Raw genomic sequence first — 13,650 nt, forward strand, 5'->3', positions numbered from 1 at the left:
TTTCAACTGTCAAATGATGGTCACTTAACCTGTACTTGGTGAGGGCCTGCCTCTGCTTTATGTCTCTAACAGTTGAGAGATAATCTGCCAATTTATAATCTGTTTTTAGGGCACGGTAGCACTCTAGTCTGCTTTGGCTTTTAGTGACTTTATCCCAATGTTCCAGGTAGATTTATTTGCGTTGTTTAATAATTTGGTTCACTCTAACTGGTGATTGGAAAGCAGTGTTGATCTGAGACTGGTCAAGGTTTAACTGAGTAGGGGTAGTGAGTCTCAATACCAACTGACACAGGGGGCTCTTTTCTGGGTTCCCCTCTTGGGTTTGGCGGGCTTTGAACTGGAGGGTGTCTGGGGGACTAGATTTAAGGTGATTCCAAAATTTAGTGCTGGTTTCTGGATATTTATTATCAGTGGGTATCTACCTAATTCCGCCCTACATGCGTTTGTTGGTGTTTTCCTTTGGGTGCGGAAGATGTTCTGACAAAACTCCACATGTAGGGCCTCTGTTGTGTGTTTTTCCCATTTACTATAGCTGTGGTGACTGAGTGGACCCCATACTTCACTACCATAAAGCACAATGGGCTGAATTACACTGGCAAATATTTAAAGCCAGATTTTAATTGGAATTTGGATGTTGTGGAATCTTCTTTCTATTGCATACAGAGCTCTTCGAGCTTTCTCTTTTAGTGCATTCACTGCCATGCTAAAGCTCCCTGATGCTGCAGTAGTCAGACCAAGGTGAGTGTAGCTCATAGTGTGTTCGATAATGATACCATTGAGAGTGAATTGGTATTTGTCTTCCTGACATCTGGGTCTTTTATGAAAAACCATGATGTTGGTTTACTTTAGATTTACTGCCAGGGCCCAATGTTGGCAGTAATCATCGAGTAGGTCTAACTATTGCTGAAGTCCCTGTTCTGTGGGAGACAACAAAACCAAGTCATCCGCATAAAGCAGGGATTTGACCTCTCCGTCCAGAAGACAGAGGCCTGGCGCTGTGCTCTGGTCCAACTTTACTGCCAAATCGTTTATGTACACATTAAACAGTGTTGGGCTCAGATTGCAGCCTTGCCGGACACCTCTTCTCTGGGTGAAGAGATCAGTGCATTTGTCCCCAAGTTTGACACCACATTTATTATTCAAATACATTGATTTAATAAGGCCGTATACTTTTCCTCCTATACCACAATGGAGAAGTTTGTAATAAAGCCCTTCGTGCCAAATAGAGTCAAATGCTTTCTTAAAGTCAATAAAACAGGCAAATATTTTTCCTTTTTTTGCTTGATGTATATGTTTTCCAATGAGAGTGTGAAGAGTATAGATATGGTCGGTGTTTTGGAAGGAAGCCAATTTGATTTTTACTGAGAATATTATATTTGCTAAGGAAATCCTGCATTCTGTTATTTATAATACTGCAGAATAATTTCCCAAGGCAACTACTGACACAGATGCCACGATAATTGTTTGGATCTGATTTGTTTCCACTCTTATAAATGTGCGAAATAAGCCCTTGACACCAAATATTGGGGAAATAACCTGAACGTAATATGATGTTGAACAACCTAAGCATTATGTTCTGCATCTCCGGAGTGCTAGACTTAAGCATTTCATTTTTAATGCTGTCTGGACCACAAGCTTTCTTTGAGTGGAGAGATTTTATTTTTATGGCCAATTCTTCTGGAGTGATTGGGATGTCGAGAGGGTTTTGATAGTCTCTAATTGTTGTTTCTAATGTTTGGAGTTTATCTCTGATATAAGAGTAGTTTGAGTTTATTTTATTTATTGGAATATCTTTATACAGATCTTTGAAATATGCCCTCCAGGTATCACCATCTTGAGTTGGTAATGTTTGTGGTTTTGTTGTGCCCAGGTTATTCCACATTTCCCAGAATTTGTTTTGATTTATGGAGTCTTCAATTTCTTCAAGTCTTTGATGGGTGTAGTTTTGTTTTTTGTTCCTAATAGTGTGTTTATATCTTTTAAGGGTTTCACTATATCTAATACGTAAGTCCGAATTGTTTGGTTGGCGGTGTTTTTGATTTGATATTTTCCTCAGATGTTTTCTGACATTTTTTCACTCGTAGTCAAATCATTTTTCATGGTTGTGTTTTTTGATGATTTTTCTCTTCTGTTTTACAAGGTCAGCTTTGATTGCTGCCTTGTGAAAGATCATATTAATGTCATTTATGGCCATGTTTACACCAGCCAGCGTAGCAGTAGGCAGGTAATGCAGGAGTCCCCTGCGGTCATCTCCCTCCTAAACAGATATGCCATTTTGGATACTGTTGGGGGAGATGGCTCATCAGGGGAAGGCAGCAGCAGCCAAGTTCATGGCACCGTGGGTGGCTCTGCGGCAAAAGAGGGGAGGAAAAAGAGTGGAAGGGCTATAGTAATAGGGGATTAAATTGTAAGGGGAATAGATAGGCGTTTCTGCGGCCGCAAACGAGACTCCAGGATGGTATGTTTCCTCCCTGGTGCAAGGGTCAGGGATATCTCTGAGCGGCTGCAGAATATTCTGGAGGGGGAGGGTGAACAGCCAGTTGTCGTGGTGCACGTTGGCACCAACGATTTAGGTAAAAAATGGGATGAGGTCCTACAAGGTGAATTTAGAGAGCTAGGAGATAAATTAAAAAGTAGGACCTCAAAGGTAATAATCTCTGGATTACTACCAGTGCCACGTGCTAGTCAGAGTAGGATTAGGAGGATATTTCATATGAATACGTGGCTTGAAAAATGGTGCAAGGGGGAGGGATTCAAATTTTTAGGACATTGGAACCAGTTCTGGGGGAGGTGGGACCAGTACAAACAGGACGGTCTGCACCTGAGCTGGAATGGAACCAATGTCCTAGGGCTTGCTCGTGCTGTCGGGGAGGATTTAAACTAATGTGGCAGGGGGATGGGATCATGAGCAGAGAGACAGAGGGGTGTAAAATGAGGGTAGAAGCAACAGGTAGCAAGGTGAAAAGTAAAAGTGACAGGCAGACAAATCCAGGGCAAAAATCAAAAAGGGCCATTTTTCAACATAATCGTACAAGGGGTAAGAGAGTTGTAAAATCAAGCCTGAAGGCTTTGTGTCTCAATGCAAGGAGTTTACGTAATAAGGTGGATGAATTAAATGTGGAGATAGTTATTAATGATTATGATATAGTTGGGATTACGGAGACATGGCTCCAGGGTGACCAAGGCTGGGAGCTCAACATCCAGGGATATTCTATATTGAGGCGGGATAGACAGAAAGGAAAAGGAGGTGGGGTAGCGTTACTGGTTAGAGAGGAGATTAAAGCAGTGGAAAGGAAGGACATTAGCTTGGAGGAAGTGGAATCGATATGGGTGGAGCTACGAAACACTAAGGGGCAGAAAACGCTAGTGGGAGTTGTGTACAGGCCACCTAACAGCAGTAGTAGAGTTGGGGATGGCATCAAGCAGGAAATTAGAAATGCATGCACTAAAGGTGCAGCAGTTATAATGGGTGACTTCAATCTACATATAGATTGGGTGAACCAAACTGGCAGGGGTGCTGAGGAAGAGGATTTCTTGGAATGTTTGAGAGATAGTTTTCTAAACCAACATGTCGAGGAACCAACGAGAGAACAGGCCATTCTAGACTGGGTATTGAGTAATGAGGAAGGGTTAGTTAGCAGTCTTGTTGTGCGAGGCCTCTTGGGCAAGAGTGATCATAATATGGTAGAGTTCTTCATTAGGATGGAGAGTGACAAAGTCAATACAGAAACAAGTGTTCTGAACTTAAAGAAAGGTAACTTTGAGGGTATGAGGCGTGAATTGTCCAAGATAGACTGGCGATTGATGCTGAAAGGGTTGACGGTGGACATGCAATGGAAGGCATTTAAAGGTCGCATGGATGAACTACAAAGGGTTCATCCCAGTTTGGCAAAAGAACAAACCAGGAAAGGTAGTGCATCCGTGGCTAACAAGGGAAATCAAGGATAGTATTAAAACAAAAGATGAAGCATACAGATTAGCCAGAAAAAGTAGCATACCAGAGGACTGGGAGAAATTCAGAGTCCAGCAGAGGAGGACAAAGGGCTTAATTAGGAAAGGGAAAATAGATTATGAGGGAAAACTGGCAAGGAACATAAAAACAGACTGCAAAAGCTTTTATAGATATGTCAAGAGAAAAAGATTAGTTAAGGCAAATGTAGGTCCCTTGCAGTCGGAAACAGGTGAATTGATCATAGGGAACAAGGAGATGGCAGACCAATTGAACAAATACTTTGGTTCTGTCTTCACTAAGGAAGACATAAACCGTCTGCCGGAAATAGTGGGGGACCGGGGGTCTAAAGAGATGGAGGAACTGAGGGAAATCCAGGTTAGTCGGGAAGTGGTGTTAGGTAAATTAAATGGATTAAAGGCAGATAAATCCCCAGGGCCAGATAGGCTGCATCCCAGAGTGCTTAAGGAAGTAGCCTCAGAAATAGTGGATGCATTAGTGATAATTTTTCAAAACTCTTTAGATTCTGGAGTAGTTCCTGAGGATTGGAGGGTAGCTAATGTAACCCCACTTTTTAAAAAGGGAGAGTGAGAGAAAACGGGGAATTATAGACCAGTTAGCCTAATATCGGTAGTGGGGGAAATGCTAGAGTCAGTTATTAAAGATGTGATAGCATTACATTTGGAAAGTGGTGAAATCATCGGATAAAGTCAGCATGGATTTACCAAAGGCAAATCATGTCTGACGAATCTTATAGAATTTTTCGAGGATGTAACTAGTAGAGTGGACAAGGGAGAACCAGTCGATGTGTTATATCTGGACTTTCAGAAGGCCTTCGACAAGGTCCCACATAGGAGATTGGTGTACAAACTTAAAGCACACGGTATTGAGGGTTCAGTGTTGAGGTGGATAGAAAATTGGTTGGCGGACAGGAAGCAAAGAGTAGGAATAAACGGGTCCTTTTCGGAATGGCAGGCAGTGACTAGTGGGGTACCGCAAGGCTCAGTGCTGGGACCCCAGTTATTTACAGTGTATATTAATGATTTGGACGAGGGAATTGAATGCAACATCTCTAAGTTTGCGGATGACACGAAGCTGGGTGGCAGTGTTAGCTGCGAGGAGGATGCTAGGAGGCTGCAGAGTGACTTGGATAGATTAGGCGAGTGGGCAAATGTATGGCAGATGCAATATAATGTGGATAAATGTGAGGTTATCCACTTTGTCGGCAAGAACAGGAAAGCAGAATGGTGACCGATTGGGAGAAGGGGAGATGCAACGTGACCTGGGTGTCATGGTGCACCAGTCATTGAAAGCAAGCATGCAGGTGCAGCAGGCAGTGAAGCAGGGAGGTTCTGCTGCAGTTGTACAGGGCCTTGGTGAGACCTGGAGTATTGTGTACAGTTTTGGTCTCCTAATCTGAGGAAAGACATTCTAGCCTTAGAGGGAGTACAGAGAAGGTTCACCAGATTGATCCCTGGGATGGCAGGACTTTCATATGAAGAAAGACTAGATAGACTGGGCTTGTACTCGCTGGAATTTAGAAGACTGAGGGGGGATCTTATAGAAACATATAAAATTCTTAAGGGGTTGGAGAGGCTAGATGCGGGAAATGGTTGATTTCCGTGTAGAGAGTTCCAAATAGATCCTCCTCAACCTATGGTGATTCCATTGGGGGGGTGTAGACAGCACATAGATATGTATCTACCTCAGTTATTCCAATTCCTTTATCTAGTTTCAGCCATATATGTGATTTCCCCTGTTTTATTGATGTAATGTGACTGTCTAGTTCTCCCTTGTACCACACCAAGTTCTGCCCTTATGTATATTAGTAATTATTACTGAGGACACCATGACTTCATGATACCCTGAGGGGCAGTGAGTAAACGGATCCTTTCAGTGCCATGTTTCTGTTAATATCATTATATCAGTATCTTCTATGAGCTTTAGGAAGTCAGGGTTCCTAGTCCCCTTCCCCCCCACCCTAATGCATGGGTGTACATTTGTATACAGTCCCCAGTTCCAGGCTGTTTCCCACCTAGTCAGATAGTTTCAAACTGCTTATCTGCCATGCTTTCGAATAATCTTAGAGATTTTGGACCATTCACGAACAACCACCTAACTGTCCTTCGTCAATGGCTTCCAATCAGCATGGTGGTGTGGTATTGGTGTAGGTTTGGTTGCAATAAATATCCTTAATATCACATCCGAGTGTTCACAAGTTCGCACTGTTAAGATTTTGCCTAAACCAATTTGCTCGAGAAGCTGTTCTACAAGTTTTTCTTTTTCGTCTCTCGCTCTCTGCACCATAATGTAAAGGGCAACTGGGCCACACACAAAGAATAGGGTACAGGTTAAACACAAAATTCAATCCTACAGTGTGGGAGGAAGATGTGAAAGTGTGGTGGGTAGAGTTGGCGAAGATTCAGAAAGATGTGGACAGTAATATAGAAGTGAGAAATACATGAACAGCGCAACGACAAGTGACTGGGTAAGAAGGGGATGACTGGGAGGGGGGGCAGAGAGAGGAGATAGAGGAGAAAAGAAGAGACGATCAGTTCAGAGAGAATGAGAATGATAAGGGGGAGAAGAGAAGAGGGTTCTGTGTTGTATTATTCTATGTTATGTGAACGATCTGGACGTCCAGGTGGTGATATTTCTGCTTTCCAATGGTTGGAGGTTTTTGGGGACGTGCATCCATATAGGTGAGCGTACACGTCGCGGCCTTGTTTCCACCACCACACACAAGAAGCATAAGGTGCGCAGGACGCTACTATTTGCAGATGCTGAGAAATGTGTTGAGCTCTGGCTGAACAACTTCTAATCTGGTGATGTGGACTCGATAAGAAGATCCACAGAGTTGATGGAGGCATATAATTTTATTGTGCCAGATCAAAGTCAGATAAATTCAAGGCGAGCAATGATTGAACGGTTACCGGGAGTGTGGGGATGAGGATATATTAAGATGAGCCTCGATCATATTGAGAGGTAAACCAGAGTGGAGGGGCCATTTTGGTCTAAAGCGATCTGTTGAACCAATTCCTCAACCTTTGGACAAAACTTGCCCAGGCCATTTTCAAAGTGGACACCTGAAAACCCGAAAGTGTCCCTGGAATTTGGGATTGCGTTGCTGAGTGAAGCGGATTGAAGGAAATCAGACAAACAACAGGAGGTGGAGAGGTCGATATGATGGAGTTTGAAACAATTGCTGGAACAACGCCGATCCCAATTTCCATCCCTCGGTATCGCCATAAATCCCAATCTTTGGAGTTGCTCAATTAATTCAATGAATTATTCGCAACCCGACGCAGCGGGAATTTCACTTGGCTGATGTAATCTGTTTACGAATAATTTCAAAATCTCTGTGTTTTAATTCTGTTGAGCCGTCACCGTTCCCGTGGAGATGTAAATGGTATAAAATGTCCGGGAGCATTCTGTCCCAGCATTCCATTCACAGAAATTACCGGTAGCACACGGGACATATTGGTGGGCAAAGAAAATGCTTCAGGGATATCTTAATTGACAGGGGAGAGCCGGTGGATGTGGTGTACCTCGACTTTCAGAAAGCCTTCGACAAGGTCCCACATAGGAGATTGGTGGGCAAAATTAGAGCACATGGTATTGGAGGTAGGGTACTGACATGGATAGAAAGTTGGTTGACAGACAGAAAGCAAAGAGTGGGGATAAATGGGTCCCTTTCAGAATGGCAGGCAGTGACTAGTGGGGTACCGCAAGACTCGGTGTTGGGACCGCAGCTATTTACAATATACATCAATGACTTGGATGAAGGGATTAAAAGTACCATTAGCAAATTTGCCGATGATACAAGGCTAGGTGGCAGTGTGAACTGTGAGGAAGATGCTATGAGGTTGCAGGGTGACTTGGACAGGTTGTGTGAGTGGGCGGATGCATGGCAAATGCAGTTTAATGTGGATAAGTGTGAGGTTATCCACTTTGGTGGTAACAATAGGAAGGCAGATTATTATTTGAATGGTGTCAAGTTAGGAAAAGGGGACGTACAACGTGATTGGGTGTCCTAGTGCATCAGTCACTGAAAGGAAGCATGCAGGTACAGCAGGCAGTGAAGAAAGCCAATGGAATGTTGGCCTTCATAACAAGAGGAGTTGAGTATAGGAGCAAAGAGGTCCTTCTGCAGTTGTACAGGGCCCTAGTGAGACCGCACCTGGAGTACTGTGTGCAGTTTTGGTCTCCAAATTTGAGGAAGGATATTCTTGCTATTGTGGGCGTGCAGCGTAGGTTTACTAGGTTAATTCCCGGAATGGCGGGACTGTCCTATGTTGAAAGACTGGAGCGACTAGGTTTGTATACACTGGAATTTAGAAGGATGAGAGGGGATCTTATCGAAACGTATAAGATTATTAAGGGGTTGGACATGTTAGAGGCAGGAAACATGTTCCCAATGTTGGGGGAGTCCAGAACCAGGGGCCACAGTTTAAGAATAAGGGGTCGGCCATTTAGAACAGAGATGAGGAAAAACTTTTTTAGTCAGAGAGTTGTGAATCTGTGGAATTCTCTGCCTCAGAAGGCAGTGGAGGCCAATTCTCTGAATGCATTCAAGAGAGAGCTAGATAGAGCTCTTAAGGATAGCGGAGTCAGGGGGTATGGGGAGAAGGCAGGAACGGGGTACTGATTGAGAATGATCAGCCATGATCACATTGAATGGCGGTGCTGGCTCGAAGGGCCGAATGGCCTCCTCCTGCACCTATTGTCTATTGTCTATTAATGTTGCGTAAATATTGTATGTGCTCATTGCTGTCGTTGGTGTCCCTGGTAAGTAAATAGAACAATTCAAGTTTCATACCTCCGAGTTGTCAGTGGCGTTGAACTAATTCGGATCATGTTACAAGCTTCTCAACCGATTATCATTGTACAAGAAACAATCAGTGAAATCAATCCCCTCAGTTAAATTTTTTTGAATTAACGCTACGATAATTTTGTTTCTTCAGACAGCCGAAATGGCAGGTATTCCTGGGAATAATGCAGAAGTTGCAGGATCAATGTATCCCAAAGAGGAGGAAAGATTCTAAGGGGAGTAAGAGGCACCCGTGGCTGACAAGGGAAGTCAAGGACAGCATAAAAATAAAAGAGAAGAGGTACAACAAAGCAAAGAAGAGTGGGAAGCCAGAGGATTGGGACTCTTTTAAAGAGCAACAGAAGGTGACTAAGAAGGCAATACGGGGAGAAAAGATGAGGTACGAGGGTAAACTAGCCAATAATATAAAGGAGGATAGGAAAAGCTTTTTTAGGTATGTAAAGAGGAAAAAAATAGTCAAGGCAAATGTGGGTCCCTTGAAAACAGAAGCAGGGGAATTTATTATGGGGAACAAGGAAATGGCCGACGAGTTGAACCAGTACTTTGGATCTGTCTTCACTAAGGAAGATACAAGCAATCTCCCAGATGTTCTAGTGGCCAGAGATCCTAGGGTGACGGAGGAACTGAAGGAAATCACATTAGGCAGGAAATGGTGTTGGGTAGACTGATGGGACTGAAGGCTGATAAATCCCCAGGGCCTGATGGTCTGCATGCCAGAGTACTTAAGGAGGTGGCGCTAGGAATTGTGGACACATTGGTGATCATTTTCCAATGTTCTATAGATTCAGGATCAGTTCCTGTGGATTGGCGGGTAAGCTAATGTTATCTCACTTTTTAAGAAAGGAGGGAGAGAGAAAACGGGAAATTATAGACCAGTTAGTCTGACATCAGTGGTGGGGAAGATGCTGGAGTCAATTATAAAAGACGAAATTGCGGAGCATTTGGATCGCAGTAACAGCATCGTTCCTAGTCAGCATGGATTTACGAAGGGGAAATCATGCTTGACTAATCTTCTGGAATTCTTTGAGGATGTAACCAGGAAAATTGACAAGGGAGAGCCGGTGGATGTGGTGTACCTTGACTTTCAGAAAGCCTTCGACAAGGTTCCACATAGGACATTAGTAGGCAAAATTAGAGCACATGGTATTGGAGGTAGGGTACTGACATGGATAGAAAATTGGTTGACAGACAGAAAGCAAAGAGTGGGGATAAATGGGTCCCTTTCAGAATGGCAGGCAGTGACTAGTGGGGTACCGCAAGGCTCGGTGCTGGGACCGCAACTATTTACAATATACATTAATCACTTGGATGAAGGGATTAAAAGTACCATTAGCAAATTTGCAGATGATACAAAGCTGGGTGGTAGTGTGAACTGTGAGGAAGATGCTATGAGGTTGCAGGGTGACTTGGACAGGTTATGTGGATAAGTGTGAGGTTATCCACTTTGGTGGTAAGAATAGGAAGGCAGAGTATTATCTGAATGGTGTCAAGTTAGGAACAGGGAACGTACAACGAGATCTGGGTGTCCTAGTGCATCAGTTACTGAAAGGAAGCATGCAGGTACAGCAGGCAGTGAAGAAAGCCAATGGAATGTTGGCCTTCATAACAAGAGGAGTTGAGTATTGGAGCAAAGAGGTCCTTCTGCAGTTGTACAGGGCCCTAGTGAGACAGCACCTGGAGTACAGTGTGCAGTTTTGGTCTCCAAATTTGAGGAAGGATATTTTTGCTATTGAGGGCGTGCAGCGTAGGTTTACTAGGTTAATTCCCGGAATGGTGAGACTACCATATGTTGAAAACTGGAGCGACTAGGCTTGTATACACTGGAATTTAGAAGGATGAGCGGAGATCTTATCGAAACGTATAAGGTTATTAAGGGGTTGGACACGTTAGAGGCAGGAAACATGTTCCCAATGTTGGGGGAGTCCAGAACAAGGGGCCACAGTTTAAGAATAAGGGGTAGGCCATTTAGAACTGAGATGAGGAAAAACTTTTTCAGTCAGAGAGTTATGAATCTGTGGAATTCTCTGCCTCAGAAGGCAGTGGAGGCCAATTCTCTGAATGCATTCAAGAGAGAGCTAGATAGATCTCTTAAGGATAGCGGAGTCAGGGAGTATGGGGAGAAGGCAGGAACGGGTTAGTGTTTGAGAATGATCAGCCATGATCACATTGAATGGCGGTGCGTACAGGCTCGAAGGGCCGAATGGCCTCCTCCTGCACCTATTGTCTATTGTCTATTGAAACGGCATTGTTCTTTTCCTCTCTCTGCCGGGGGACACACGAAAATATTGTTCTCGCCTTCAGTGGGACTTTGCCCACCGTGTCCAATTGTTCGGGACAGGCAGCTCTATGATGCAGTGTGACTGGGAGGGTTTTATTTTGCAAAGTTCACTGTGCTGATTTATTGATCATGGTGAACACTCGATCCTATCTCACTATGGAGTCGGTCACGGTTGTATTCCACCGTCCGTTGATCAATAATATCGGTAACCTGAACCAATCGCTACTGATCTACTGGTGTATGTTGTCCTGCCGGATTCTATGTTATCCCTTCATTCCCCGTGAAACCCTCTTCGTTCCCATCAGATGCCGAGCTCCCAGAGTCCTTGTTAAACACGGCCGATCACGGTATATCTGTGATATTGGTCCCATCAGAGATTATGATCAGGGTTAGCTATAACAATGACCATTCTACCTATTGCAGCGGGTAGGTGCTAGTTGCTACACACCCTTTACACAACCTGTCGCCTTATCTCTTCTCCCTGAAGTTCGGGCACTGTCCGTCATTGCCATGTCTGTCATTGTTACACTTGCAGCTGTGAACCGACTCCAACACTCCTCATCTTCACCTGAAAGTGGAGCAGGTGAAATTTCAGCCCCGGAGAACCTGCTCAGTCATGACCGATATCCATTCTCTTCTCTTTCTGCAGTGAATTTGGTGGCGATTGTGATCCTGTCCCGGGGAAAGTGCGGCCTCCCCACCTGCACCACCCGTTACCTGGTGGCCATGACAGCGGCCTCTCCACCTGCACCACTCGCTACCTGGTGGCCATGACAGCGGCCTCTCCACCTGCACCACTCGCTACTTGGTGGCCATGGCAGCGGCCTCTCCACCTCCACCTGCACCACTCGCTACCTGGTGGCCATGACAGCGGCCTCTCCACCTGCACCACTCGCTACCTGGTGGCCATGACAGCGGCCTCTCCACCTGCACCACTCGCTACCTGGTGGCCAAGACAGCGGCCTCTCCACCTCCACCTGCACCACTCCCTACCTGGTGACCATGGCAGCAGCCTCTCCACCTCCACCTGCACCACTCGTTACCTGGTGGCCATGACAGCTGCCGATCTAATGGTCCTGATCACCGAGATCATTTTGTTTCAGATACGATATTATTACTTTCCGTGGAGTTTCCTGGCCATCACACCTGTGTACAGTGCTATGATTGTACTGCTGACTGCAGCTACAGACTGTTCTGTCTGGTTTACCGTCACTTTCACCTTTGATCGCTTTGTCGCCATTTGTTGGCAGAAGCTGAAAATACAATATTGCACCGGGAAAACTGCGGCTGCGGTTCTCGCAACTGCCGGCGTTCTGCTCTGTCTGAAAAACGTTCCCCGCTACTTCACACGGGAACCCGTGGTAATCATGTACAGGGCATTGGTGAGACCCAACCTGGAGTATTGTGTGCATTTTTGGTCTCCTAACCTGAGGAAAGACGTTCTTGCCTTAGAGGGAGTACAGAGAAGGTTCACCAGATTGATCCCTGGGATGGCGGGACTTTCATATGAAGAAAGACTGGATAGACTGGGCTTGTACTCGCTGGAATTTAGAAGACTGAGGGGGGATCTTACATATAACATTCTTAAGGGGTTGGAGAGGCTAGATGCGGGAAGATTGTTCCCGATGTTGGGGAAGTCCAGAACCAGGGGTCACAGTTTAAGGATAAGGGGGAAGTCTTTTAGGACCGAGATGAGAAAACATTTCTTCACACAGAGTGGTGAGTCTATGGAATTCTCTGCCACAGAAGGTAGTTGAGGCCAGTTCATTGGCTATATTTAAGAGGGAGTTAGATGTGGCCCTTTTTGCTAAAGGGATCAGGGGGTATGGAGAGAAGGCAGGTACAGGCTACTGAGCTGGATGATCAGCCATGATCATATTGAATGGCGGTGCAGGCTCGAAGGGCCGAATGGCCTACTCCTGCACCTATTTTCTATGTTTCTATGTTTCTATCATCGACAATGTCCCATGGGGCTGTGACCCGGGTAGTTATTACACTGACCCTGGGTGCAGGGCCGTTTTTACAGCATTATGGGCCCCCGGGCAAAGCAGTGTACTGGGGCCCCTACCGTTACTCTCCCACACCCCCCTTTCCCCCCCCCCCTGTCGTGCCGGCGAAAAGCACTTACCGAAAAGCACTTAGCGATGGACTTAGGGTGCTACATTGTTGCGAAAAGCACTTACAGATTGCTGTGAGAATCACTTAGTGACTGAAAATGTTGCGAAAAAAGCACTTATTGAACCTACATTTTTAAAGTAGTATTTATTTATTGCAAGTCACTTAACATACACAGATCAGCATGGGGCCCCTATGCTCGTGGGCCCCCGGGCAAGTGCCCATCAGGCCCATGCATTAAGACGGGTGAGTGGCATTTGACTGTTTCTCCACGGTTTTCACTCCGCTCCTCCCTTTCGCTGTGATCCTGCTGCTCAACTCTCTGACAGTCCGGCACATTTTAGTGGCCAGTCGGGTCCGTCAGGGGCTGATGGTTCAGCGCAAAGGGGAGAAGCGCAGTGACCCGGAGATGGAGAGCAGGAGGAGGTCTGTGGTTTTACACTTCACCATCTCTGGCAGCTTCATCGTTCTCTGGTT

The sequence above is a fragment of the Rhinoraja longicauda genome, unplaced genomic scaffold (genome assembly GCF_053455715.1).
Source record: "Rhinoraja longicauda isolate Sanriku21f unplaced genomic scaffold, sRhiLon1.1 Scf000339, whole genome shotgun sequence".
NCBI classification, from domain to species: Eukaryota; Metazoa; Chordata; class Chondrichthyes; order Rajiformes; family Arhynchobatidae; genus Rhinoraja; species Rhinoraja longicauda.